This window comes from Schistocerca gregaria, chromosome 1, assembly GCF_023897955.1.
Source record: "Schistocerca gregaria isolate iqSchGreg1 chromosome 1, iqSchGreg1.2, whole genome shotgun sequence".
Lineage (NCBI taxonomy): Eukaryota > Metazoa > Arthropoda > Insecta > Orthoptera > Acrididae > Schistocerca > Schistocerca gregaria.
Genome location: NC_064920.1, coordinates 1,081,240,874 through 1,081,267,333, shown reverse-complemented (window position 1 = coordinate 1,081,267,333; position 26,460 = coordinate 1,081,240,874).

The window sequence follows — 26,460 nt, the reverse complement described above, 5'->3', positions numbered from 1 at the left end:
TTGCTACGACTTAGCAAGGTGCCATTTTCAGTTACTATTGATATTGTGAATCATGTACCGTCCAGGCCGACGTTCATCATTAATGCATTAAAGTTAAGTATTCCACCAGCTACGTCCGTTTATCTAAATTCTAATTTCCTGGTCCTGTTCCAGACCTCACGCCAGCCTGCGTGAGCTAAAACGCGTGCTTTTCCGCCTCCTCTAGTAACACGGTGTTCGCTCTCCTGCCAACCACAACATTGGCGACGAGGCAAAACCGCGTTCTTAACTATACTGCCTTGATTTACTTGTGTAATGGCTTCGTCACAATCTCCAGATGTACTGTCCGTATTTCATCACTTACAGAATCAGCAGATGCAGGCCTTACTGGATGCCCTTGGATAGCTTGTCCAGGGTCAACGTGCGATGCAAAACGATGCGGCAGCAGCCGCTCCACCGCTAACGCAGCCACAACACGCAGTTGCACCAACTTTTTGACCTTTTGATGTTGCACTGGAAAGCTGGACGGAGTGGTCACGCCAATTTGGATACCATCTCGCCGCCTACAGAATTCAAGGTAACGAGCGGCAGCCTTTTTTGTTATCATCAGTCGAGGTGAACAAGTACCGTGTGATAGTCAAATTATTTCCCCGACGAGACGTAGCAACTCGGAAGAAATTTTGTCTGCATTAGATGCATATTACAAAGAATCAGTCATTATAGTTGCGAAACGATATACCTTATTTCGTACGAAACATACGGCAGGTCAGACTAATCGGAAGTGGGTTGCAACCTTGCAAGGCCTTACTAGGGATTGTGCTTTTGAGTGTCAATGTGGACTCCCTTATTCAGATACTATGGTACGTGATGCAATTGCACAGCAAGTTTCTGATGTTTGTACAAGAGAACAGATTTTGAAACTAGTCAATCCCTCCCTTCAACAAGTGATGGACATATTGGATCGGCAGGACACACTTGACTTTGCTCAGGAATCATTTGAAACTTCACCAGCCGTGTGTCAGATTAACCGGCCCGCCGAGCGAGCTGCACGGAGCAGTAAACAGCCCTCGCGCCCGGCCGCGCCGCTGCCGCCAGGCTCTCAGCCACGTATGCCGCGCCGGCAAGCAAATGCAGTGCTAAAATCATGCCCGCGGTGCGCTACTAAACATCCTCGTGAGAATTGCTCATCATGCCAAGCTATTTGCTTTTATTGTAATAAAAAAGGACATGTTCAGAGTGTTTGCCAGAGAAAGCTCAGATCGGAAGCTCAAAACCATTCGAGGCCCTTTGCTTCGCGCCGGAATCAGAATCGAACCAAGGATACTCAGGCTCGCGAAACTTCGCCCATGGAAATTCATGTAGTTCATTCCACTCCACCCAGTGCCACTCTCTCTAACAGTGACTGTGTTCGTCCCGCAAAGTGATACCATTCCAGCTCGATACCGGAGCTGCAGTTTCACTGATCAATCAAGACACGTACAAATAGCTGGGCACACCTCTGTTGCGTGCTGCAAATGTTAAGTTAACTAGTTATTCAGGTCAAGTTATCCCTGTGTTAGGACATTGCAGCCTTCTTGCAACAAACAAAGGACAAACAAAACTTGTGTCATTTTACGTCCTTCGTTCTTCTTCTGCAGTGAACTTGTTTGGTTTCGATTTATTTCAGTTGTTTAATTTGTATATAGTAAATCATGTCCTTTCAGTGAACCAGACTGTGCCTTCAGACAGTGTTTCTCGGCTATGTGAAGAATTTGCAGACATTTTTGCACCGGGCCTTGATTGTGCTAAGAACTATAAAGCACATTTGGAATTGAGTGTAAACGCGCAACCGAAATTTTTCAGAGCGCGCAATGTTCCCCACGCATTGCATGATGAGATCGCAAAAACATTACACGATTTGGAATCACAAAGTGTAATTGAACGTGTGTAGGCTTCTCTCTGGGCATAACACTTAGTAATTTTGCCAAAACCTTCGGGAAAATTGAGACTTTGTGTGGACTTCAAGACAACAGTGAATCCACAACTAGTGATTGCAACTTTTCCTTTACCCCGCCCGGAAGATCTTTTTGACAAACTGTGCGCGGGTAAATATTTTTCGAAGTTGGACCTCGCAGATGCGTACTTGCAAATACCAGTGGACGAAGAATCCCAGCGCGTTTTGGTGGTTAACACGCATCTTGGATTGTATTAATTCAAACGACTGCCATTCGGGTGTGCATCAGCCCCTGCATTGTTTCAGTAATATCTACAAACTGTTTGTGTGTCGCTCGCTATTGCAGCAAATTATCTGGACGATATTGTGGTCTCCGGAAAAACGGAAGAAGAACATTTGGCCAATCTCAGAACATTATTTCAGGTCTTGCGACAAAATGGTCTTCGCTTGCGGAAGGACAAATGTGTGTTTTCTGTTCGTGACTTGCCATACCTGGGCCATGTACTCAATGCCCAAGGCATACATCCCAGTCCCAAGCACCTCCGTGCCATACAAGACTTGCCTTCGCCACAGAATTTGAAGCAGCTACAGAGTGTGCTGGGAAAAATCTACTATTATCACCGATATGTTCCACACGCCTCTTCCATTTCAGCTCCACTTCATCGCTTACGCCGTAAAGGTGTTCCGTTCGAATGGGCGACGGAATGCGAACGCGCCTTTCGCCAGTTGAAATCGGCGTTGCTTTCCAATACTTGCCTTACGCCATTCGATCCCCAGAAGCCCCTTTTGTTGATGGTGGATGCATCGGATTTCGGGATCGGTGCTGTGCTTGTGCACAAAGATGGATCGCCCTATTGCCTTTGCGTCCAAATTGCTCTCATCTGCGCAAAGAAATTATTCACAGATCGAGAAAGAAGCCTTGGCTCTCGTATTTGGTGTTACAAAGTTTCATGATTTCTTGTATGGTCGTCACTTTACCATCATCACAGACCACAAACCTTTGACATCGCTTTTTCATCCGAACAAGCCTGTACCTCCACGTACAGCGCAGAAATTCATTCGCTGGTCTATTTTCCTCTCGCAGTACCGCTACGATATCTTGTATCGGTCCACTGCTAAGTACGGAAACGCCGATGCGTTGTCCCGTTTGCCTGTTGCTGAGGATAGAGCATTCGATTCCTCTGAACTTGCTTGCATGGTCATTCATGCGGAAACCGATGACGTGGTCGAATCGTTTCCGATTGATTTTCGTTGTGTAGCTACAGCCACAGCTGCCGACCCTGTCCTTGCTACCGTTCTACGCAATGGCCCTTGTCAAAGTCACGGATCGGGGATCCGTTGGTTCGCCGATTTTTTGCTCACCAGGAGAAACTTTTTGTACGACGTGGTGTTTTGCTGTTGCGTTCTGATAATGATCAGTCCAGGGTCGTGGTACCACGTTCGTTACAGTCCTCTATCTTACAGCTTCTCCACCAAGGACATTGGGGTATAGTGAGAACGAAACAACTTGCTCGTCAGCACTGTACTTGGTTCGGAATCGAGGCCGCGATTACGAATATGTGCTCTTCTTGCATGGCGTGTGCCGAACAACAATCAGCACCACCGCGGAAATTCTTTGCATGGCCAAAAGCCACTTCCCCTTGGCAACGCTTACTCATCGATTTTGCTGGTCCATTCTGGAATGCTCGATGGTTGGTTGTGGTAGATTCATTCAGTAATTTTCCTTTTGTTGTTCGGATGCCTTCCACAACGCCATCTGCCACCATCCAAGCGTTATCTGCTATCTTTTGCATTGAAGGTCTTCCACAGACTATTGTTTCCGACAATGGCCCACAATTCATGTCCGCAGAATTTCAGTCATTCTGCAAGGCCAATGGTATTCAACATCTGACGTCCGCGCCGTTTTCGCCACAGTCAAACGGTGCCGCTGAACGATTGGTCAGGACTTTCAAGTCACAGATGTTGAAGTTGAAAGAGTCGCATTCTCGGGAGGACGCGTTATTGCTCTTTTTGTCCCCGTATCGCTCTCAGCCCCCGAGATGGTCGCTCGCCGGCTGAGTTGCTCCACGGTCGTCATCATAGAACCTTGATGTCTTTGCTACATCCGCCGCATCAGGATGCTGTGCAGCGGCGGACACCTGCTTTTGCTCCAGGCCACGTTGTCTACTATCGCCACTATCGAGGTTCACGGCGTTGGCTCGAAGGGCGCATTCTTCGCTGCCTCGGCCGCGCTATGTATCTGGTTTTGGGGGCCTCTGGTGAGGTGCGTCGGCATCTCAATGACCTGCGCCTCTGTCGTCATACGGGATCTGAAGCTCTCCGTCTGCTTTCAGCGACGGTCACTCAGGTCAGCGCCCTGAGGACCCATCTACTGGCTCGCCTCAGCCCCAGGTGTTATCGACGCTGCCTTCCATTTTGCCCCATGGCGACGCGCTGCCGCCGCCGCCTGTTCTCCGCCGGCAACGCCCGCAGTGGAAGCTTCGCTGCAACCGCCGGGCGCCTCCCTGGGTCACGCGCCGCCGATCGCTTCCCGTGACCAGTTGTCCTCCGACATGGAACTCTTGCCCGCTCCGGACCATGTGTCGTCTTCGCCCGTCGGGTGCCCCGTCCCAATGGAGGTCGACCCTTCGACCCCTCCTGTCTCTCTACGGGCGCATACACCGCATGTTGGCGTGCACCCTGGAGCAGGTTTTCAGGCGTTTCCTAGCTCCTCGCGGTCCGAATGGCAGGGTGCGGGTGGCACAGCCTCCTCTGTTGTTAGGCTCCCCACCTCGTCGCATACGTCAACATGGGGTCCTCCCCACGCCGGGCGGAAGCCTTATACCACAACCGTACGCCGATTTGCGGGGGAGGAGCGTGGTGTCACCGCCAGACACCACACTTGCTAGGTGGTAGCCTTTCAATCGGCCGCGGTCCGGTAGTATACGTCGGACCCGCGTGTCGCCACTATCAGTGATTGCAGACCGAGCGCCGCCACACGGCAGGTCTAGAGAGGCTTCCTAGCACTCGCCCCAGTTGTACAGCCGATTTTGCTAGCGATGGTTCACTGACTTCTACGCTCTCATTTGCCGAGACGATAGTTAGCATAGCCTTGAGCTACGTCATTTGCTACGACCTAGCAAGGCGCCATATTCAGTTACTATTGATATTGTGAATCATGTACCGTCCAGGCCGACGTTCATCATTAATGGATTAAAGTTAAGTATTCCACCAGCTACGTCCGTTTTTCTAAATTCTAATTTCCTTGTCCTGTTCCAGACCTCACGCCAGCCTGCGTAAGCTGAGACGCGTGCATTTCGGCCTCCTCTAGCAACACGGTGTTGGCTCTCCTGCCAACCACAACACTGCGTCGCAAGTGCCAGTCTTGATCAGAGTAGTGTTGTGTGTACTTGTGAGTGCATTGCTGTATGTCGGACCTAAGTGAATTCGACATGGACAACTGGTGAGTGCCTCCGTAGCCAAAATTGCCGAAGTGTTTAGTGTTTCAAGAGGCACAATACCAGGAAAGTGGAAAACAGTATCCAGTAATTCTATGAATTCTATGAATACGTGCATTTGTATATCTGATAATCCTAGATGGTAATTGGATCCACCTTCTTCAGTGCGGATGCACTAATACGTCCGCCCTCCTGTGGGAATCTCTGAGTAACGAACGGGAGTATAATGGACGGGAGTTGAGGATAGGTGGCACTCGGTAGGAGTGTGAACCGGCCGTGAGGCGTGCCGAGACAATCTGTGCATTTGCGAAAAACACTGTGGCCCGATGGCGCGGTCCCGGGTTCGAATCCCGGTCCGGTACACATCTTCACTCATCGCCATTGATTTCGCTTAATGTCTCGCTGCAGCTCACAGCAGTGGTTCCCACGAATGTACAGGGTGTTTATAAATGAATATCGCGGTTTTAGCACTTTATAATACACTACTGGCCATTAAAACAGCTACACCACGAAGATGACGTGCTGCAGAAGCGAAATTTAACCGACAGGAAGAAGATGCTGTAATATGCAAATGATCAGCTTTTCAGAGCATTCACACAAAGCTGGCGCCGGTGGCGACACCTACAACGTGCTGACATGAAGAAAGTTTCCAACCGATTTCTCATACACAAACAGCAGTTGACCGGCTTTGCCTGGTGAAACATTGTTGTGATGCCTCTGTAAGGGGGAGAATTGCGTACCAAACGTTTCCGACATTGATAAATGTCGGATTGTAGCCTATCGCGATTGCGGTTTATCGTATAGCGACATTGCTGCTCGCGTTGGTCGAGATCCAATGACTGTTAGCAGAATATGGAATCGGTGGGTTCAGGAGGGTAATACGGAACCCCGTGCTCGATCCCAACGGCCTCGTATCACTAGCAGTCGGGATGACAGGCATCTTATCCGCATGGCTGTAACGGATCGTGCAGCCACGTCTCGATCCCTGAGTCAACAGATGGGGACGTTTGCAAGATAACAACCATCTGCACCAACAGTTCGACGACGTTTACAGCAGCATGGACTATCAGTTCTCAGACCATGGCTGCGGTTACCCTTGACGCTGCATCACAGACAGGAGCGCCTGCGATGGTGTACTCAACGACGAACCTGGGTGCACGAATGGCAAAACGTCATTTTTTCGGATGAGTCCAGGTTCTGTTTACAGCATCATGATGGTCGTACTCGTGTTTGGCGACATCGCGGTGAGCGCACATTGGAAGCGTGTATTCGTCATCGCCATACTGGAGTATCACCCGGCGTGATGGTATGGGGTGCCATTGGTTTCACGTCTCCGTTACCTCTTGTTCGTATTGACGGCACTTTGAACAATGGACGTTACATTTCAGATGTGTTACGAGCCGTGGCTCTACCCTTCATTCGATCCCTGCGAAAAACCTACATTGCAGCAGAATAATGTACGACCGCAAGTCGTGATGAACTGTGGTATCGTGTTGTAGCTGCATGGCCAGCTGTACCTATACACGCCATCCAAGCTCTGTTTCACTCAATGCCCAGGCGTAGGAAGGGCGTTATTACGGCAAGAGGTAGTTGTTATGGGTACTGATTTCTCAGGATCTATGCACCCAAATTGCGTGAAAGTGTAATCACATGTCATTTCTAGTATAATATATTTGTCCAATGAATACCCGTTTATCATCTGCATTTCTTATTGGTGTAGCAATTTTAATGCCCAGTATTATCACATTATAGGGGAGAGAGTGTGGCAGATATGATACACGAGTTGGGATGGAAGTCATTACAGCATAGACGTTTTTCGTCGCGGCGAGACCTTTTTACGAAATTTCAGTCACCAACTTTCTCTTCCGAATGCGAAAATATTTTGTGGAGCCCAACCTACATAGGTAGGAATGATCATCAAAATAAAATAAGAGAAATCAGAGCTCGAACAGAAAGGTTTAGGCGTTCGTTTTTCCCGCTCGCTGTTCGGGAGTGGAATAGTAGAGAGATAGTATGATTGTGGTTCGATGAACCCTCTGCCAAGCACTTAAATGTGAATTGCAGAGTAGTCATGCATGCATGTAGATGTAGTATATTTATTACATTAATCTTACAGTTATAATTTATATTTCAAATGAAAGAGCAACTCAAACAGTTGTGTTTGGCACCAGTGCGCAATGTTTTCGCCTCAATCCGCTACAATGGTTGAACTTCACTGTACCCAAGCGCTGGATAGGCCGCAAGGGGCCCAATGACAGGGCTTGCTTTGCATGGCCTTCACGTTCACCCGACCTAACGCCAAGCGATTTTTTCTTTTTGGGTTTCATCAAGGATCGTGTGTACGTTCCTCCGCTACCAGAAGACCTGCGTGAATTAAGAAATCGGATTGAAGCAGCTCTTACTACAATCACTGAAGACACACTTATCAACGTTTGGGCAGAACTTGGCTATAGACTTGATGTGTCCGTGTGATAAATGGTGCTCACATTGATCAGTTCTTGGTAAAACTGTTTGAGTTGCTCTTTCATTTGACATGTCATTTATAAGTGTAAGTTTAATATAATAAATATTATAAAGCGTTAAAACCCCGATATTCATTTATAAATACCCTGTACTTTCTTGGCCATTAAATATAGGTTTTTGTTGTTGTTGTGGACTTTAGTCTGAAGACTGGTTTGATTTATCTCTGCATCCTATTCTATCCTGTGCAATGCACTTCATTTCCAAATAACTACTGCAACCTACATCTTTCTCAATCAGCAAACTGTTTTCATGTCTGCTTGCCGCGGTGACTGAGCGGTTCTAGGCGCTCCAGTCCGGAACCGCGCTGCTGCTACGGTCGCAGGTTCGAATCCTGCCTCGGGCATGGATGTGTGTGATGTCCTTAGGTTTAAGTAGTTCAGAGTCTAGGGGAATGATGACCTCAGATTTCGAGTCCCATAGTGCTAAGAGCCATTTGAACCATTTTTGTTTCCATGTCTCGGTTCCCTTCTATGATTTCTATCCCCCACACCTAACTCTAGTACTAAATTGGTGACCCCTTGATGTCTCAGAATGTATCCTATCAACCAGTTCCTTCTTTTAGGCAAGTTACACCACAAAATTTCTTTTCTCCCCAATTCTACTTAGTAGTATCCTATTAGTTACACAATCTGCCCATCAAATTTTCAGAATTCTCCTGTAGAACCACATTTCAAAAGCTTCTATTCTCTTGTCATCTCGTTGAGATCAGGTGTTCTGCCAGTGCCGAAGACATCGTGTTACGGTGGCGAAATATCGTGTTGGGAAGATGTGCAGTACTGGCAAAACATGTAGCACCCAGTAAGTCAGTACGTGGACGAAAGTGTATGTTGAGTGATCGCGACTGACGGTATTGTTGAGAACTGTGACAAAAAATAGGAGGTATACAGGGATAAAAATCACTGCAGAACTAAATGTCCCACTCGCAAATCCTAGCAGGACGAAAATAACACGAAGTTGGCAGGTATTTGCAGGGCGAGGTGGAATCCCAAAAGCACTCCTCAGTGATGCAAATGACCGTATCAGGAAAATGTGGTGACGATGCCTTTAATTTGAATTATGGAGAAATGGAAGAAAGTCATTTGGTCAGATGAGTCTTGTTTCACACTATTTCCAAGTTCTGGCCGAGTTTTCATTCCAAGAGTCCAACGTGACTGTGGTTCGGCGATGATTTGGGCGGCCATATGATGGTATTACATGCCCCCCACGCTTACTCTTCAAGGCCGCATTAGTTACAAGGATTATGTGACCATTTTGGCTGGCCAGGTCCATCCCATGGTACAATGTCCATTCCCCAGTGATGATACTGTGTTGCATGATGACAAAGCCCCTGCTGACACATATCACATTGTCCAAGACTAGCTTTGTGAGCACAAAAATGAACTGTCGCATCCCCCTGGCCGCCACAGTCAGTATATCTCAGTGTTATTCGACCTTTGTGGTCTGATTTGGAAGTTTGAAAAGAGGGGTGTGCGATCACTATCGACCTTCATCGTCGTCACCTGAACTTACCACTATTTTGCAGGAACAATGGTATAATATTCCGTCGAAAAAGGTACACGACCTGACTTATGTATTACGAGACGACTTTAATCTCTTTTGAATGCCAACGGGATTCGTGCAACGTATTCAGCATGATAATTTGTTGTATTTTTGATGTTTCCATGTTTTTGTCCACTCCCTGTATGAGACGCTATTTTTGTATTTGAAGTACCGAGTGATCAAAAAGTCGGTATAAATTTGAAAACTGAATAAATCACGGAATAATGTAGATAGAGAGGTAAAAATTGACACACATGCTTGGAATGACATGGGGTTTCATTAGAACAGAAAAAATAAATACAGAAGTTCAAAAAATGTCCGACAGATGACGCTTCATCTGATCAGAATAGCAATAATTAGCATAACAAAGTAAGACAAAGCAAAGATGATGATCTTTACAGGAAATGCTCAATATGTCCACCATCATTCCTCAACAATAGTTGCAGTCGAGGAATAATGTTGTGAACAGCACTGTAAAGCATGTCCGGAGTTATAGTGAGGCATTGGCGTCGGATGTTCTCTTTCAGCATCCCTAGAGATGTCGGTCGATCACGATACACTTGCGGCTTCAGGTAACCCCAAAGCCAATAATCGCAAGGACTGAGGTCTGGGGACCTGGGAGACCAAGCATGACGAAAGTGGCGGCTGAGCACACGATCATCACCAAACGACGCGCACAAGAGATCTTTCACGCGTCTAGCAATATGGGGTGGAGCGCCGTCCTGCATAAACATGGTACGTTCCAGCAGGTGTTTATCAGCCAGGCCGGCGTACCTCTCACCCGTCACGGTAGCAGTTTTGCTGTCCAGCGCAAACTGTCAGACATTTTGTGAACTTTTTTTGTTCTAATAAAACCCCATGTAATTCCAAGCATGTGTGTCAATTTTTACCTCTATACCTACATTATTCTGTGGTTTATTAAGTTTTAAAATTTATACTGACTTTTTGATCACCCTGTATATCTAACTGGAAGGTAATATTAGATTAGATAACCAGCAAAACGCGAGTTGGTTCTCACTTCAAGGAGGACAGACTGTCATGACAGAACCCGTTAAAACAATATCTAACTTCACAATTCGATAGTTCAAGAGTCTATGACGAAGTCATAAGCTGAAGATGAGGAGATACAGAGACTGCACCAGTAAACTGCTAAAAAAGTAATTCAGTATTTTAAAGGAGATGAAAATCTAATAATCATTTGGGATTGGAAGTCTAGAGTAGGAGATGGAACAGAAGATAGAGTATGGGCAGAATACGGGTGCGGTGACAGGAATGAGAGAGGAGAAAGACTTCTTGACTTCTGCAGTAAATTTCAGCGAATAATACCCAATACACTGTTCAAAAATCACAAAAAGAGGAAGAGGTGTATTCGGAAAAAAACAGCAGACACAGGAAGACATCAGCTGCATTGCATCACGGACAGATATAGATTCCGAAATCTTGATACCGAAAAGCAACGCAGATCGAGGAGCAGATACACACTCAAACCACAATTTAGCAATAATGAATTGTAGGCTGAAGTAAAAGAATCGTCAAGAATAATGATCGTATAAAGAGTTAGATATGGAGGTCTTGAGGAATGGTAATGTTTGTGCTGAGTTCTCTGATGCTGTATGATCTAGCGGTTCTAGGCGCTCAGTCCGGAACCACGCGACTGCTACGTTTGCAGGTTCGAATCCTGCCTCGGGCATGGATGTGTGTGATGTCCTTAGGTTAGTTAGGTGTAAGTAGTTCTAAGTTCTAGGGGACTGATGACCACAGATGTTAAGTCTCATAGTGCTCGGAGCCATTTTTTTCTGTTGCTGTAGATACTGTGATGCTGAATATCACAGTAGATACTGCAACTGAATGGAGGAGAAATAAGCCTCGTATGTTGTATATAGACAACTACACGAGGGCCGTTTGCAAAGTCCGTGCAAAGACCGAGAGATGGCACCACCGGAGCGTATCAAGGTCATGTTTAGTTAGTAGCATCTTTGGAAAGAACGCACACCACGATTCAGACATATTAGTCTATTTCCTTGTGTTTGGCAGTCGTGTGAATCACGGAAGTCTAGTGATAGTCAAAAAATGAACGAAAAAGAATTTCGTGTGGTGATTAAACATTACTTATTAAAGGCAAAACGCCTCAGGAGACTTAAGAGAAGATTGATAAACATTACGATGACTCTGCACCTTCGATTAGAACAGTTTATAAGTGGTTTCAAAATTTCCGGAGTGGTCATATGGGCACAAGTGATGCTAAACGTTCTGGACGTCCTGTGGAGGTTACGACTCCAGAAATCATTGATAAAATCCATGATATGGTGATGGATGGCATGAGAGATAAGGCGCGTGAGATTGCTAGTGCTTTGGGTATCCCAAATGAACGAGTACGTAATATTTTGCATAAACATTTGGACATGAGCAAGCTATCCGCAAGATGGGTTCCGCGATTGCTCACGCTTGACCAAAAACGGAATCGTTTGAGCAAGGATGGTTTGCAGCTGTTCAGGAAGAATCCACAGGACTTAAAGCGTCGTTTCGTCACTGTGGATGTAATATGGACACATTACTATACTCCCGAGACCAAACAACAATCTAAACAATGGGTTACCAAGGGAGAATCTACACCAAAAAGGCGAAGACCACTCCTTTGGCTGGAAAGGTTATGGCGACTGTCTTTTGGGATTCGCAAGGGATAATCTCCATCGACTATCTGCAAAAGGGTAAAACTATTATTCATCGTTATTGGACCGTTTGAAAAGCGAGCTGCAAGAAAAACGCCGGCGATTGGACTACAAAAAGTCCTTTTCCAGCACGACAATGCACCAGCAAACACCTCAGCAGTTGTGGTTGCAAAATTAATGGAAACAGGATTCCAACTCGTTTCACATCCCCCCTATTCTCCAGCCTTGGCTCCCTCGGACTATTATTTGTTCCCCAATTTGAAGAAATGGCTTGCAGGACAAAGATTTTATTCAAACGAAGAGATGATTGTAGCAACTAATAGCTATTTTGCATACTTAGACAATTCCTATTATTCGTAAGGGATCATCAAATTAGAACAGTGTTGGACAAAGTGTATAAGTCTAAAAGGAGACTATGTCGAAAAATAAAAAGGTTTATCCCAAACACGTAAGTAGTTTTTATTTCTGCACGGACTTTTAAAACGGCCTTCGTACTTCTGCACTCTTCATGAGGTATCATAGAAGAGGCTGTAAAAAAATGAGAACAAATGGTATCGATTAATGGTTAAAATATGTGGAGGGGTCTTCAGTGTTACGAGAGACAAAGCAACAAAGTCTTGCCATCGGTGCCGATATATCCATGTTCAGACACTTGCATTTTTTTCTTGCTGAACGTTCACAATCAAACATCAGTTACAAACATCATTTTTTTCATAAAAAAAAGGCACGAAATCTGCGACGGTGTGTTGAGAGGTACTTCAGAGGAACTGAAAGTCACTCTGTTTGCTGTGAACACACGTCAGTCAAACGTGTCAAGCTTAAGTGCCCACAGAGCAGAGAAGCAGATGCGTCCGTGTTGGGACACGTTCTTCCTCACTAACACAGCAGGTGACGTACCTCCTCAATCAGGAACTCGTCATTACAAGAATTTTTCAGTGCGTCATTTTAGCTGACGTCTAGTGCCCTTAACGCCACGTATGTTTTCAAACCCATTTTAGGGTACAGAGTGACGCCCGTAAATGAGAGACCGTAAAAAAAGTACAAGTTTTATTTTTCGTCAACATTCCCTGAAACGAGCTCATTTACATTACAGGCGGATGTATGCGGAGGAGCGAAGATATGTTACTACGACGCTAAGAAAGTGATGCAGCACGTTGTTTGTTTTATTAACGTTTTTGTTACAAATTCCGTTGAACGGTTGTCCAGGAACTTGTGTTCGTGAAGTTGTCTGTTATTCAGATGTACGTACACATGCTTCTGTAGGCATGCTACTTTCCCGGAGCTGTACACGCACTGGAGACACGAGGACGAGGTCACAATCGAAGAGTGTTTCGAGGCGACAAGTCAAAACTGTAAGGTCACTGCAGGTAGGAGCGTTGTCTGTAAATCACAGACTGTGAAACATAACACACATTTATAATTCGTTAGTGCGCAAATTCATTCATATGTGGTTCATCGTTTGTCCAAAGAGCTGTAGTAAGATACAGAAAAGTGAAGCACTGCTGGAAATCACACCCTTTGTACAGCATTCCGTAATACGGGGTGTTCAAAAAGTCTCTCCGCAGTACCGTATGATAACCACGCGTGGCGTATGATTGTTCGCCTGCCTGGGTGACTTCTCTTCAAGTGGACTCGCCCAACATTCAACCGTTTCGTTTGCCTCAGCGTCAGTAGTATCTTTGGTGTGTGTCGTTACGTGTTGACGTGAACGTTTAAGTTTGGTTCCTTCGTTCGTTTGTTTCGCTTTTGTCATTGTTAAAATGCTAACCATTGAAGAACGTGTGTTTTTAGTCGAACAAGTGGTCAAAGCTGGAGGAAAATACACAGTTTCAGTTCGTCGAACAGTTAATTCAGTATTCCTGGAGACAACACTTCGACATCGCGACACTGTGCGAGATTTGATTAACAAATTTCGAAGTACGGGTTCAGTGACAGATGAACCGAGAAGCGGTCGTCCAATTGTTATGTCTGAGGATAACCTACTCGATATTTCCGATAAAATGTCCATGAGTCCGAACAAGTCAGTAAGAAAACTCGCCCAGGAAATCGATATTAGTGTCGGAACGGCCCACACAGCTGTAAGAAAAAAATTAGAACTTTTCCCATACAAATTGACAGTCGTGCAAGAACTGAAAAATACTGATCATGGCAAGAGACTGCATTGTTGTAAATGGTTCAAAAATTTCGTTCAACAAAATGGAAGGGATATTCTTAATGAAAAGTTTTTCACTGATGAGGCGTGGTTTCATATATCAAGGTACATGAACTAGCCAAATTCTCTATGTGGAGTACTGCAAATTCATTGTGTATTCATGAGAAACCACTTCAATCTGTGAAAATCGGAATTTGGATTGCAGTTTCTAGACGTCGGATTGTGGGTCCCATATGTTCCAACGAAACAATAAACGCACAACGATACTGCAGTGATATTCTGTACCCATTCAAAGGAGAACTTGTACTAAGTGAAATACTGAACGGTTATTTTCAACAAGATGGTGCAACCGCGCAAACAGCTCGCGTTTCAGTGTCACTGCTTGCTGATGTTTTTGGTGATCGCATAATTTCACAGGGACTTTGGCCTCCACGATCGCCTGACCTAACACCACCTGACTTTTTCTTCTGGGGTACAGCGAAAGCAACTGTCTATAAAAACCGTCCAAAATCCATCGATGAATTGAAAACTGCCATGTCGACTTTCACTGCTTCTGTTACTGAAGAAATGTTACAGCTTGTGTTTGGAAACATGATTAGACGAATTGAATTGTGTATTCAACAACAGGGGGCACACTTTCAACATTTAATGTGAAAATTTGTAAGTAAAAATGAATATTCAATAAATTAATAACTTCTGTTTCAACAAAGGTCAATAATGCGCAGTAAGAACTTGTGGCACTACCAACAGCATAAGACAGTTGTGTATCTGGAGTCCAGACAAATGAGTGGCATGGAGTTAACTCTAAAGAAGTCATCGGCTCTACGGCCGTTTTGAACGACACAGCGTTTTGAATCGCCTTCACTCGGATATGCAGTTAAATTACCTATCTTTGAAGCGCCAGATTTCTTCCGTTAACTATTAGTGGCACCAGTTAATTGTATATTTGTTAAAATGAAACTGCATCAGTTGCAAATTACCCTGTATTTTGTAATTTCCTGCCAGATTACAAGTGTTTACCGGACTGGGATTCGAACTCCAAACCTTTGCCTCTCGTGGGCAACATTCTACCGATTGAACTCACAACACGCCCACATAAATTTACTGCCACCAGTACCTCATCTCCTACCAGTGCAAGATTCGAAGTCTCCGTCAGGAACATAGCTACAGCTTACGAGGAAGTTTCAGATCAGCGCACAGTTCGTTGCAGAGCTAAAATCCATTCTGAAAGCCGTATTTTAATTTGACAGCAGGCTATGATCCACTGACAAATTTTTTCAGGTCTATTACAGCCGGTCTTCGCCCATCTGCGACACAACAAAACCTGGTTTACAAATGAATCGAAACTGATCGCCTAAATAAAATATGTGAAGCGCTTAGAGCGGTTTTTGTCAACAGTGAACCAGGCATGGGAAAAATTTGTAGTGATTTCATAGAACTTAATACAGGGGACAATTAATGAACTATATGAAATGAAATCGTCAAGGGTTCTGAACGGTTTGCGTTAGGACGTTCAAACTGCGCAGTTAGCGGTGGGCCACGATGGGAATTGGTGTGGTTTATTCGACTTGGTTTAACGATGAAGCCCACTCTCATTTGGACGGGTTCGTCAGTAAGCAAACTGGCGCATTTGGGGGACTGAGAACCCGCATTTCGCGATCGAGAAGTCTCTTTAACCCCAGCAGGTGACTGTGTGGTGTGCAACATCCAGTCACGGAATAATCGGTCCGATATTCCTTTGTGGCACTGGGAATACCGAACGGCACGTGAAGGTTTTGCAAGATGATTTCAACCCCATTATCCAAAGTGACCCTGATTTCGTCAATCCGTGGTTCATGCAAGACGGGTTTTGACCCCATCGAAGCAGGAGAGTGTTTGATCCTGGAGGAGCGCTTTGGGGACGGCATTCTGGCATGGACCTCTATTGGGCGCCATATTCTCCGGATCTGCACACATGCGACTCCTTTTCGTGGGGGCTATATTAAAGACTAGGTGTACAGCACAAAACCATTGCTGAGCTGAAAACAGCCATTCAGGAAGTCATCCACAGCATCGATGTTGCGACACTTCAGTGGGTCATGCAGAATTTCGCTATTCGTCTGCATCACATCATCGCCAATATTTGTAGGCACATCGAACACGTCATAACTTGAATCCAAATATCTGTAGTGACGTTTACATGTTGAATAAAGTGCGTGCACGCAGTAGTTTGTAACTAATTTACATTTTTTCAAATAGTTCAATAATTGTCACCCTGTCTTTTACATAATAATACGATTGTGCATCGTTTATTTGGGAGTCGAAGTTTCTACGCACCTCTAATGCGAATCTTGCAGGTGTTCATAAACTACTGGAAATGGTTTAATGTCAATGCTTAGCACGGTCTAGGATCAGGTTTGGTCTGGTGTGTAATTTATGTAGCTACGATTCGTCTCACGTCAGAATGAGACGCGTGTTAAGTATTTAGTTGTTTCATGAGCAGTTCTGTACCATTCATCTTACAGTACAGGAATCGGCCTCGAACATATTGAAGAAGCCCCTCGCCTAAGGTGATTCAGAGTAATTGCGAAGAACGCAAATCAGGGCTTCTCTTGTGCGGAGCCGGCCGCGGTGGTCTCGCGGTTAAGGTGCCCAGTCCGGAACCGCGCGACTGCTACGGTCGCAGGTTCGAATCCTGCCTCGGGCATGGATGTGTGTGATGTCCTTAGGTTAGTTAGGTTTAAGTAGTTCTAAGTTCTAGGCGACTGATGACCTCAGAAGTTAAGTCCCTTAGTGCTCAGAGCCATTTGAACCATCTTGTGAGGATCCGAATTCGAGTCCAGTGTCTTAAACACGAACAAAATTCCATCAGCAGTGTTTTATACGCACTACTATGCCGAAAACTGATGGCAGGACAGACTATTCAACCAGTGTCTGTCTCGATAGTGTCTGAATAAAAATGTCGACAGACACTTCTGGAATCCAGTTGAAGTTTCATATGTATTCAAGACACCCACAGTTCTAGGAGAAATCTGGGTTGCTTCGCAGTTTCAGGGAACAAAGGAAACTTTGCCAGAACAAACATCACATTTAGCTGCTTTTAAAATCTGCGTACCAGCTAATATCGGCCAGGGTTCTTCCCACTCTCTTACGACACCTTACCGCAACGCAGGAATGCCAGAACTTTCCGCTTGAGAGGACTGAGTTGTTTGTAATTGTCGGTAATTAGACTACTGTATGAGGTAGAAGGGTAAAGATTAGGTCGGTTATCCTTAACTTCTTTATGCCTCTCGTTTCAGACTAATGACTCATCTTGCGGCGCAGTTCATTTGCAAAGTCACTGTTAGATAATTACAGTTTACAAGGCAATTTCCAGCAATCAGAATACAACTGTTTTTACACGTCAAACGAAACCTGTTCAGGCGAAAATATTATTTCCACTGCCACCTCAAATGAATATACTAGGGAAGTAAAGAAAGTCAAGTCGTACGGCGTTGTTGGCTGGGTACGCTGGAGGAACGATTACGTATGTCGTCTCACTGGAAAAGAATTTCTCCCTTAGCACGCATTTACACAGCACCTTGTCGAATTTGGATTGTTCTGTCTAAAGTGTAGTTATCTAAAGCTTATTCATTTCAAGAAGTCAGGGTAAGATAACAAAGACAGCAATAATCCGAAAGAAGTATCGCTTGGCGTCTGGTGTGATTTATAACCTGGCGCAAGCCTTTTTGGCTGACAGCACTTGCTGGCTTGCGTGGTAACTATCCGAATTGTAACTGAAAAAAAAATCGTAATTAACCACATCAGCTGCTATTTTGTAGAGCGCTTTATTGCCAATAGCGGTTACGTTCTTAGAACATTGTCCGCATCTACATCTACATGGGTAATCTGCAAATCTCATGTAAGCGCTTGGCAGAGGGTTCATCGAACCACCTACACAATTCTCTATTATTCGTATCTCGCACGGCGCGTGGGGAAAACGAACACCTATATCTTTCCATGCCAGCTCTGATTTCCCTATTTTCTTGTGATCATCGTTTCTCCCTATGTTGGTCGGCGTCAACAAAACATTTTCGCATACGGAGGAGAAAGTTGGTGATTGAAATTTCCTGAGAAGATTTCGCCGCAACGCACAATGGTGTTCACTCCAAATCCTGTAGCATTTTAGTGACACTCTGTTTCGCGATAATACAAAACACGCTGGCCTTCTTTGAACTTCCTTCTCTGTGTACTCCATCATTCCTATCTGGTAAAGATGCCACACCGCGCAGTAGTATTCTAAAAGAGGACAGACAAGCATAGTGTAGGCATAATCTGTAGAAGACCTGTTAGATTTTCTAAGTGTTATGCCAATAATACCCAGTCTTTGGTCAGCCTTCCCCATAACATTTCCACGTGTTCCTTTCAATTTAAGTTGTTCTTAATTGTAATTCCTAGCTACTTAGTTGTATTTACGGACTTTTCATTTGATTGGTATATTATGTAACTGAAGTTTACCGAATTCCTTTTAGCACTCATGTGGATGACCTCACACTTTTGAAGGTTTAGGGACAATTGCCAATTTTCGCATCGCACAGGTATCTTTACTAAATCGTTTTGCAATTTGTTTTGATCTTCTGATGGCTTTAGCAGTCGATAAACGACAGCATCATCTGCAAACGACACAAGACTGCTACGCAGATTGACTCCTAAACCGTTTATACAAACAAGGAACAGCAAAGGGCCTATAACATTGCCTGGGCCTATAACATTGCCTTGGGGAACGCCACAAATCACTTCTGTTTCACTCGATGACTTTCCGTCAATTACTACGAACTGTGACCTCTCTGGCAGGAAATCACGAGTCCAGTCACATAACTGAGACAATATTCCATAAGCACGCAATTCACTACAAGCCGGTTGTGTGGTACAGTGTCCAAAGCCTTCCGGAAATCCAGAAATACGGAATCAATCTGAAGTCCCTTGTCAACAGCACTTAATGCGAGTAGGGAGCTAGTTGTGTTTCACAAGAACAATCTTTTCTAAATCCGTGTTGACTGTCCGTTAATAGGCAGTTCTCTCTGAAATTCATAATCTTCGAACACAATATATGTTCCAAAATACTGCTGTATATCGAAGTTAATCACATGGACCTGTAATTTAGTAGATTACTCTTTGTATCTTTCTTGAATATTGGTGTGATCTGTGCAACTTTCCAGTGTCTGGGTACGGATCTTTCATCGAGCGAACGGTTGTTATGATTGTTAAGTATGGAGCTGTCGTATTAGCATACTCTGAAAGAAACCTAACTGGTATACTGTCTGGACCAGAATATTTGCTTTTATTAAGTGATTTAAGTTGCCTCACTACTCCACGTTATTCATGTTGGCAGCTGTTCCAATACTGAAATATTTACTTCGTGTTCTTTGTTTGAAGGAATTTCGAAGGCCTGTGTTCAGTAACTCTACTTTGGTAGCACTGCCGTCGATAATACAGTAAAAGCTCGATTAACCGTCACTCTTTAAACCGTCAGTTTCTGTTAACCGTCACTGCTGTAACAGCATAACAATACTGTAATAACAGAATGCTCTAAGGTGCAATGACGCGTTCGCTTTTTATTTACTCTATTTTAGTGCGAAGCGAATGTATCCGCCCGCCGTAGAATGGTACATAAAATATGACCTTCAGTTGACGTGCTAACACATCTCCCCCTTTTCTTGTCTTTGTCTCACTTGTGAGTCAACAATCACCACTGGATCGGTTTCCAATTGTGGCGAGAAGACTGTAATTGTCACAGTGTATCTAGCGGGCTGTGCCGTGTTACGTGTTTTCCACTTGAATAAGCTTTAGTGACTAATATTTTACACTACCGTATTTAGTGCAGGTGTGTGTGATACAGTGACTTGATAAAATGTCTGAAAAACCTAAACGTGTTGTTTTAGGACTTAATGAAAAACTTGAAATTATAAAACGCTCAAGAAAGGGCGAAACTGCGACAAGTGTGGCGCTGATTTATGGTATTGGAAGAACAACAGTTAACGATATAAAACGTGATGCTGATAAAATAGAACATTTGCCAATAATGCGGAGCATGGATGGAGATGTGCGAACAAGAAAGACAACGAAACCTGCAAAATATGATGAATTGGACACTGCAATGTACCGATGGTTTATACAAGCAAGAAGTCAGGGGATTCCACTTTCAGGGCCTGTAATAATGGCCAAGACTGTTGAAATGATCAACAAACTTGATGGTGACTCGTCTTTTAAAGCAAGTATAGGATGGCTTGACAAGTTTAAATTTCGTCATGGCATTCGCCAACTTGATATCAGTGGGGAAAAACTCAGCGCGGATAGCTCTGTAAATGCTGAGTTCCGGGAACAATTTAAAGAAAAAATGGCTGAATTGAATCTTGTTAGGGAGCAAGTTTACAATTGTGATGAAACTGGGCTTTATTGGAAGGCTTTACCACAAAAGACATTAGCATCACTCTCTGAAAAAGCTGCTCTAGGTTTCAAAGTACAAAAAGATCGCATCACTGCTATGCTATCATAGGCTGCCGCTACTTGTGATCTGTATCTGAAAATCCAGAACGAATTTTCGCTCTGCAGCGGAGTGTGGGCTGATATGAAATTTCTTGGCATATTGAAACTGTGTGCTGGACCGGGACTCCAACCCGGAACTTTTGCCTTTCGCTGGCAGTCGTGTTTGGCTGTTTCCATTGCTTTTTCAGTGAAAGCAAAAATTATTCACCTCTAGTTGTATTATGACTAAAATTAAATTAACAGAAATTTGAATAAATAATTCTCATCTACAATAAGTTCGAAGAAATCATTAACATAAATATCACACGTTCACTTTCTTGTTATACACATAAAATTCTTCTTTCAGGAATAAAACTAATGACCTCTGGCAATTGTTAAAGTTCTACTGTCTAATTTCTTTAATTTACATCGACATAGCATAGAGAAAATGTTCTGCAAGAAGTTAAAATCATTTTTGTTTGTTGTTGTTGTGGTCTTCAGTCCTGAGACTGGTTTGATGCAGCTTTCCATGCTACTCTATCCTGTGCAAGCTTCTTCATCTCCCAGTACCTGCTGCAACCTACATCCTTCTAAATCTGCTTGGTGTACTCATCTCTTGGTCTCCCTCTACGATTTTTACCCTCCATGCTGCCCTCTAATGGTAAATTGGTGATCCCTTGATGCCTCAGAACATGTCCTACCAATCGATCCCTTCTTCTAGTCAAATTGTGCCACAAACTTCTCTTCTCCCCAATCCTATTCAATACCTCCTCATTAGTTATGTGATCTACCCAGCTAATCTTCAGCATTCTTCTGTAGCACCACATTTTGAAAGCTTCTATTCTCTTCTTGTCCAAACTATTTATCGTCCATGTTTCACTTCCATACATGGCTACACTCCATACAAATACTTTCAGAAATGACTTCCTGACACTCAAATCAAAACTCGATGTTAACAAATTTCCCTTCTTCAGAAACGCTTTCCTTGCCATTGCCAGTCTACATTTTATATCCTCTCTGCTTCGACCATCATCAGTTATTTTGCTCCCCAAATAGCAAAACTCTTTCACTACTTTAAGTGTCTCATTTCCTAATCTAATACCCTCAGCATCTCCCGGCTTAATTCGACTACATTCCATTATCCTCGTTTTGCTTTTGTTGATGTTCATCTTATATCCCCCTTTCAAGACGCTATCCATTCCGTTCAACTGCTCTTTCAAGTACTTTGCTGTCTCTGGCAGAATTACAATGTCATCGGGGAACCTCAAGGTTTTTATTTCTTCTCCATGGATTTTAATACCTACTCCGAATTTTTCTTTTGTTTCCTTCAAGCTTGCTCAATATACAGATTGAATAACATCGGGGAGAGGCTTCAACTCTGTCTCACTCCCTTCCCAACCACTGCTTCCCTTTCATGTCCCTCGACTATTATAACTGCCATTTGGTTTCTGTACAAATTGTAAATAGCCTTTCGTTCCCTGGATTTTACCCCTGCCACCTTCAGAATCTGGAAAAGAGTATTCCAGTCAACAATGTCAAAAGCTTTCTCTAAGTCTACAAATACTAGAAATGTAGGTTTGCCTTTCCTTAATCTAGCTTCTAAGATAAGTCGTAGGGTCAGTATTGCCTCACGTGTTCCAATATTTCTAACTAATCCAAACTGATCTTCCCCGAGGTCGGCTTCTACTAGTTTTTCCATTCGTCTGCAAAGAATTCGCGTTAGTATTTTGCAGCCGTGACTTATTAAACTGATAGTTCGGTAATTTTCACATCTGTCAACACCTGGTTTCTTTGGGATTGGAATTATTATATTCTTTTTGAATTCTGAGGGTATTTCGCCTGTCTCATACATCTTGCTCACCAGATGGAAGAGTTTTGTCAGTACTGGCTCTCCCAAACTCTTCACGCAGTATCGTATCTCCCATTTCATCTTCATCCACATCCTCTTCCATTTCCATAATATTGTCCTCAAGTACATCGCCCTTGTATAGACGCTCTACATACTCCTTCCACCTTTCTGCTTTCCCTTCTTTGCTTAGAGCTGGGTTTCCATCTGAGCTCTTGATATTCATACAAGTCGTTCTCTTTTCTCCAAAGGTATCTTTAATTTTCCTGTAGGCAGTATCTATCTTACCCCTAGTGAGATAAGCCTCTACATCCTTACATTTGTCCTCTAGCCATGCCTGCTTAGATATTTTGCACTTCCTGTCGATCTCATTTTTGAGACGTTTGTATTCCTTTTTGCCTGCTTCCTTTACTGCATTTTTTATGTTTTCTCCTTTCGTCAATTAAAATCAATATTTCTCCTGTTACCCAAGGATTTCTACTAGCCCTCGTCTTTTTACCTACTTGATCCTCTGCTGCCTTCACTACTTCATCTCTCAGAGCTACCCATTCCTCTTCCACTGTATTTCTTTCCCCAATTCCTGTCAATTGTTGCCTTATGCTCTCCCTGAAACACTGTACAACCTTTGGTTTAGTCAGTTTATCCAGGTCCCATCTTCTTAAATTACCACCTTTTTGCAGTTTCTTCAGTTTTAATCTACAGTTCATAACCAATAGATTGTGGTCAGAGCCCACATCTGCCCCTGGAAATGTCTCATCATCATCATCATCATCATCATCATTTAAGACTGATTATGCCTTTCAGCGTTCAGTCTGGAGCATAGCCTCCCTTATAAAATTCCTCCATGATCCCCTATTCAATGCTAACATTGGTGCCTCTTCTGATGTTAAGCCTATTACTTCAAAATCATTCTTAACCGAATACAGGTACCTTCTCCTTGGTCTACCCCGACTCATCCTACCCTCTACTGCTGAACCCATGAGTCTCTTGGGTAACCTTGCTTCTCCCATGCGTGTAACATGACCCCACCATCTAAGCCTGTTCGCCCTGACTGCTACATCTATAGAGTTCATTCCCAGTTTTTCTTTGACTTCCTCATTGTGCACACCCTCATGTCATTGTTCCCATCTACTGGTACCTGCAATCATCCTAGCTACTTTCATATTCGTAACCTCAAGCTAATGGATAATGTAACCTGAATCCAACCAGCTTTCGCTCCCATACAACAAAGTTGTTCGAAAGATTGAACGGTGCACAGATAACTTAGTCTTGGTACTGACTTCCTTCTTGCAGAAGAGAGTAGATCGTAGCTGAGCGCCCACTGCATTAGCTTTGCTACACCTCGCTTCCAGTTCTTTCACTATGTTGCCATCCTGTGAGAATATGCATCCTAAGTACTTGAAACCGTCCACCTGTTCTAACTTTGTTCCTCCTATTTGGCACTCAATCCGTTTATATTTCTTTCCCACTGACATTACTTTCGTGTTCACATATCTTAATCTCCCCCAGCCAGTCTATTGTTTTCAACATATGATTCATAAATAATATGAACAACAGTAGAGACAGGTTGCAGCCTTGTCTTACCCCTGAAACTACTCTGAACCATGAACTCAATTTACCGTCAACTCTAACTGCTGCCTGACTATCCATGTAAAGACCTTTAATTGCTTGCAAAAGTTTGCCTCCTATTCCATAATCTCGTAGGACAGACAATAACTTCCTCCTAGGAACCCGGTCATATGCCTTTTCTAGATGTATAAAGCATAGATACAGTTCCCTGTTCCACTCATAACACTTCTCCATTATTTGCCGTAAGCTAAAAATCTGATCCTGACAACCTCTAAGAGGCCTAAACCCACACTGGTTTTCATCCAGTTGGTCCTCAACTGATACTCGCACTTTCCTTTCAACAATACCTGAGAAGATTTTACCCACAACACTGATTAAAGAGATACCTCTGTAGTTGTTACAATCTTTTCTGTTTCCATGTTTAAAGATTGGTGTGATTACTGCTTTTGTCCAGTCTGTTGGAACCTGTCCCGACTCCCAGGCCATTTCAATTATTCTGTGTAGCCATTTAAGACCTGACATTCCACTGTATTTGATGAGTTCCGACTTAATTTCATCCACCCCAGCTGCTTTATTGCACTGCAATCTATTGACCATTTTCTCCACTTCCTCAAATGTGATCCTATTTCTATCATCATTCCTATCCCATTCTACCTCGAAATCTGAAACATTGCTGATCGTATTTTCACCTACATTGAGCAACTCTTCAAAATATTCCCTCCATCTGCCCAAGGCATCCACAGGATTCACCAGCAGTTTTCCTGACCTGTCCAAAATACTTGTCATTTCCTTCTTACCTCCCTTTCGAAGACTGCTAATTACACTCCAGAATGGTTTCCTAGCAACTTGACCCATAGTCTCCAACTTGTTTCCAAAGTCTTCCCAAGATTTCTTCTTGGGTGCTGCAATTATCTGTTTGGCTTTGTTTCTTTCTTCAACATAACTTTCTCTGTCTACCTGAGTTCTAGTATGTAGCCATTTTTGATACGCCTTCTTTTTCATTTTACAGGCTGCCTTGACTGTGTCATTCCACCAAGCTGTTTGCTTCATCCTACACTCCTGGAAATGGAAAAAAGAACACATTGACACCGGTGTGTCAGACCCACCATACTTGTTCCAGACACTGCGAGAGGGCTGTACAAGCAATGATCACACGCACGGCACAGCGGACACACCAGGAACCGCGGTGTTGGCCGTCGAATGGCGCTAGCTGCGCAGCATTTGTGCATCGCCGCCGTCAGTGTCAGCCAGTTTGTTGTGGCATACGGAGCTCCATCGCAGTCTTTAACTCTGGTAGCATGCCGCGACAGCGTGGACGTGAACCGTATGTGCAGTTGACGGACTTTGAGCGAGGGCGTATAGTGGGCATGCGGGAGGCCGGGTGGACGTACCGCAGAATTGCTCAACACGTGGGGCGTGAGGTCTCCACAGTACATAGATGTTGTCGCCAGTTGTCGGCGGAAGGTGCACGTGCCCGTCGACCTGGGACCGGACCGCAGCGACGCACGGATGCACGCCAAGACCGTAGGATCCTACGCAGTGCCGTAGGGGACTGCACCGCCACTTCCCAGCAAATTAGGGACACTGTTGCTCCTGGGGTATCGGCGAGGACCATTCGCAACCGTCTCCATGAAGCTGGGCTACGGTCCCGCACACCGTCAGGCCGTCTTCCGCTCATGCCCCAACATCGTGCAGCCCGCCTCCAGTGGTGTCGCGACAGGCGTGAATGGAGGGACGAATGGAGACGTGTCGTCTTCAGCGATGAGAGTCGCTTCTGCCTTGGTGCCAATGATGGTCGTATGCATGTTTGGCGCCGTGCAGGTGAGCGCCACAATCAGGACTGCATACGACCGAGGCACACAGGGCCAACACCCGGCATCATGGTGTGGGGAGCGATCTCCTACACTGGCCGTACAACTCTGGTGATCGTCGAGGGGACACTGAATAGTGCACGGTACATCCAAACCGTCATCGAACCCATCGTTCTACCATTCCTAGACCGGCAAGGAAACTTGCTGTTCCAACAGGACAATGCACGTCCGCATGTATCCTATGCCACCCAACGTGCTCTAGAAGGTGTAAGTCAACTACCCTGGCCAGCAAGATCTCCGGATCGGTCCCCCATTGAGCATGTTTGGGACTGGATGAAGCATCGTCTCACGCGGTCTGCACGTCCAGCACGAACGCTGGTCCAACTGAGGCGCCAGGTGGAAATGGCATGGCAAGCCGTTCCACAGGAGTACATCCAGCATCTCTACGATCGTCTCCATGGGAGAATAGCAGCCTGCATTGCTGCGAAAGGTGGATATACACTGTACTAGTGCCGACAT